General features: G+C 45.7%; 1 pseudogene across 1 annotated transcript; it reads right to left on the bottom strand.

The window, feature by feature from the left end:
• Positions 1 to 708: 708 nt before the first annotated feature.
• On the bottom strand, positions 709 to 2,813 carry LOC306642580 (SNW domain-containing protein 1-like; annotated as a pseudogene). Its single transcript has one exon. The product of its transcript is annotated as an SNW domain-containing protein 1-like (transcript).
• Between the last annotated feature and the right edge of the window lie 1,549 nt (positions 2,814 to 4,362).

Raw genomic sequence — 4,362 nt, 5'->3', positions numbered from 1 at the left:
AGCCTCCCAAGCCACTGGGATTACAGATGTGCACCACCATGCCCAGCATGACAACCATTTTTGGTAAATGATTAAATTTCTCAAGATCTGCAACTTTGAGGTGCATAGGAAGAACGAGGAAATGGATGCTTACCCGAGCTGGCTGCAGACTCCTCCCTGCAGCAGGGTGGCGGTCTCTTAGCATGACAATATATGAAGGCACAGGCATGGCAGAGGCAGTATGAGATTTGTCTCCGTGGAGAAATGGTCTGACCCCTCCCTCAGTGTCCTGGGTAACCCTGGAGTGCATTTCCTTGAAGGGTGCTGAGTCTCAGGGGCTGCCAGCCTAGTAGGCAGGCCAAGGAAATTACTCATTTTTTTTTCCCAAAATTTTCTTAATTTTTATTGGTGCATTATAATTATACATGACAGTGGGATTCCTTGTGACCTATTCATACATGCATGTGACATAATTTGGCTAGTTCATTCCCCAGTCCCTCTCTCCCTCTTCCTCCCTCCCTCCCCCTGGCTCCCTTCCTCTGCTTTACTGGTCTCCCATCTATTTTCACATCATTTATTTCACCAAATCATTGCAGTGATCTGGTAGATTTTCTTGAACAGATCATGCACAGTTTGTCACATACCTCAGTATGGAGTCCCTGAATGGGCACTGCTTATGTATTAGTAAATGGAAATTCTTTTTTTTTTTTTTTTTGTCTAAATTTTTTTATTTCAAACAAATAGTTGTACTAAGCAAGACCTTATTTTCCCCACTCCAAAGTAAAATAGCACAATAGGGGTAAAATTCATTTGGTAGCACAGTCCTAATATATGAATATTCTCCTCCTCATGGATGGGGTAACCTTGTTCATAAGCAGTTGTTCTTATGTAAAATATTACCCCAAGACTACTAGTATCACACAAAATGGTCTTAATTCTGTGTGGGCAGTATGTTCTGTAAGTGCTGAAAGGTGGGAGAAGCACAAACAACCCACTGTTTAAAAAAGCTAAATTAATTCAAAGTAAAATTTTCAATATCCCCAACTCCCGTAGTAAAAAGTAGTGCTGGGATCTGACACCCAGGTTTGGTTTATATCCTGACCATTTACAAAGTGTTCCCCCATGACTTGCATCATTAGGGTTCTAGGTAATAATAGTTCATTCCCTTTGAAGAGAGGTATATCTACTCCTTCCTCCTCTTCTTGCCTTCATGTTCATGTTCCTTGGGGCGGCTGCTATCTGAGGGTCTTTTAGAGCCACCATGCTGTTTGGCTTCTTCCAAAAATTTGTCCAAACCAAAAGGATCATCTTCAAACTGAACTGGTCCTTCTCGGCCTCTCTGTCTACGGTCTGAACCGGAAAACTCCTTGTCGGGAACAAATCTGTTGGTCTTTATTCTGGCTTCTAGGTCATCACCATACATGTCTTTGTCCAGGTTTTTACTGGGCCTATAAATACTCTGGGCCATATCTTTACCACCTCTCCAGGCATAAACATTGTAAATTTCATCTTCTCCACCTGCGAATCCACTGTCCATACCCTTGGATTGGTTGAAAAGCCTTTGGTCATATTGTACTTCATTGGAATTCCGAGGACTGGGCACACCAAGAGCAATGACTTCACTGATATCTCGATTTTCATTTCTCTGCAGCTTTGGCCTCCTATCAGGAGCTGCCCTAGAAAGATTGCGGTCATGCTGTCTTTCTTTTCGTCTATCATGACGGATTTCATCTCTCTCACGTGCCTCCCCATCCTCTTTTTCCACATGGGTTTTGATCCCCGCTCTCCTCTCTCTGGCTTTTTGGGCCATCTCTCTAAGTTTCTCTTCATGTTTCTCCTTTTCTTTTTGAGCCATTTTTCGCTCTACTTGGGCACGCATTTCCACAGCTTCCCGAGCCTTCCGATCAGCAATGTAGAGTGCTTCAGCCAGTCTGGCAAAATTCTCATTTATGTGTACTGTCTGAAGTCCTCTTCCATCAGCAGCTAGACGTTTGTCTAATGGAATTGTATAACCCTTTGCATTTTTCCAGTTGGAAATACAAGGAGGAATCTTCCACTCTTGCTGTTCCTTTACAGTCATCTTTCGACTAGGAGAATGCATGACAGGTGCAGGAGGAGAAGGTGGTCCCCTGGGAATTTTCTTATTAATCTTGAACCTTGGAGGTTCCATTGGATCTTTCTGCATTTCTACCATTCGAATAACCCTCTGTTTAGCTCCAGAGTTGAAAGCTACTCCTTGCTGAGATGGTGTGTATCGGATGTACTGAGCAGGAGCCAGTTTATCAGCTGCTCGAACTGGCATGGCTGCAGCAACCTTCTGTGATACAGATTTCTCTAAGGCTACCCTTGTCTTTTCTGTTATCTCTTTAATAGCTTTCTCATCAGGTCTTTGTAGGTCTGGATCATCTGCATTCATAACCTCTTTTGGAACCAGGTCAGTGTATTAGCTATAAATGACCTTGTCTTTTGACTGTCCTTGTCGAGCAATTGCATCGTACTTAATTTTTCCTTCAGGATCCACCTGAATGGCCAGTGCATTTGACATTTTTTTTCTTGCGTCCCATATCCAGTGGATATTGGGCCACATGGATCTCTGGAAAGGCACCTCCATCTCCAAAATCCTCTAACAACCGAGGTATCCAGCCTTTTCGGTACCCGAATGGTGTGGGTTCTCTTCGGGAGGAGACCAGTGAGGTCTGCCGTGATCCCTGAGATCTTGCTTTTTCTTCAGCCTCAAGCTGGTCTTGAGACAGCTGAGTAGGTGCAGGTAAAAAGCATATCTGTGGTATTCCTGGATGTTCATTTCCAATTCCACTTTTCCAAAACTTCTTCATTCATAACCCTACTAATATCTATTGTGATGCTTTGCATACGGAGGATACTAAAATGTTTGTTGACTATTATCATTTACTAAAGGAAACTCTTCAGTCCATACAGCTCATTGCATCTAATTCTTTTTGTACTTAGGCTGGTACTAAACAAATAAGCACTATGTTGCTCTTTGTCTTATGATTGTACCAGTATCCCATCCTCTCTGCTACTGAAAAGTTATATTTCCTTCTGTACAAAAGACCCCTAGATAGGGCAGGTACCTAACAGTAATTCTCTACAACTAAAACGTTTTTAGGGTTCATGCTGTCATCAGTTAGGAAATATAAGAGGAGACTGAATGAAATGCGTTACAGGTCTTCAAGCTGAGGTCCTAAAAAGATTACTTTCCTTGCGCCCTCTTTGACAACAGACTTTTACTGTTGAGTTCGGGTGGAAAGTTTTTCTACTTAGATGGAGCAGCAAGGTCGCAAGAGTTATGTAACTTCTTGGAATCTCCCACTTAACAGCATCTATTTTATTAATGGCGGGAGCGCTTTACCTTCGGTTACCAAGGCAACCGAGAATAGCAAAATAATCTGAGGTAGTTCTATCTACAGAAAAAATTCTAAGGTCCAAAGTTAAAGTGCTCAGCAAAGGTGCATATTAGCAGACAGCAGCCACGACTGAGGCCAGTTTAAAATCTCTGTTCAGTTCCGCCTCCAGCGCCCCCACACTCTGTTTTTCCCCCCCCAAATTCCAGTTTCTGGAAACAGGAGAAAGATCATCGCAAACTGCCCGAAAGTCGCCTCCCGCGCGCCTCACGCCTCCCAGGGAATTAAGACGCTGCCCTCCACCGGTCCCCCGCGCCCACCCCAGCAGCGGGCATGCGGCAGCGCTCTCCAACCCGCCGCGAAGCTTAAGCGGAGAACACGTGAGACTCCAGCGCGAGGCCACGCCGTGCCTCTCGGCCACAGGAACGGGAACGCCACCCGGGAAGCCCCTCAGGAAAGACCCCGGCTTCGGCGAGGCCTGGTCGCAGCGGCGGCCAGCGGGAAGGTGTAGCCATGATCTCAGCCCACGTCGTTCTGCCGGTAAATGGAAATTCTTTTCACAGAAATGATCCACTTCCTCCTTTAGCAGCATCTTCAAAAGGCAGCAAGAAGCAGAACAAGAACTGAGAGAGGGGAGAGGTGGTGGCTGAGAGGTGGATGAGCCACTTTTTGCACAGAAAGAAGGGAAATGAGACACCTGGCTTGGTGACAAGTCACAGTCTCCTCCCCAGGACTCTCCTGAAAAAGAGTAGGGATCAGCAGGGAAGGTGGAGGAAGGTGGGATAGAGTATAAGTTCATTGAAAAGGAGGAAGAGTAAACCCTGGAAGCAAATCACCGAGCGGGCAAAACGTGCGTCGGCTGCTGCTCTTTCCGCAGCTCTGGGCGGTGAATGCTGCTTTCCCCGCAGCTCCAGACCTGCCCCTGGTGAAGCTCGCTGCCTCCCTGTCAGTTAGCTGGCAGGACGAGGGTGGCTGGCAGCTGCTTTCCATCCCAGATTCCTATTTTAAAATGACGACTCAG

Source organism: Sciurus vulgaris (genome assembly GCF_902686455.1).
Source record: "Sciurus vulgaris genome assembly, chromosome: 13".
NCBI lineage: Eukaryota > Metazoa > Chordata > Mammalia > Rodentia > Sciuridae > Sciurus > Sciurus vulgaris.
This window is presented reverse-complemented; position numbering and strand designations above follow the sequence as displayed.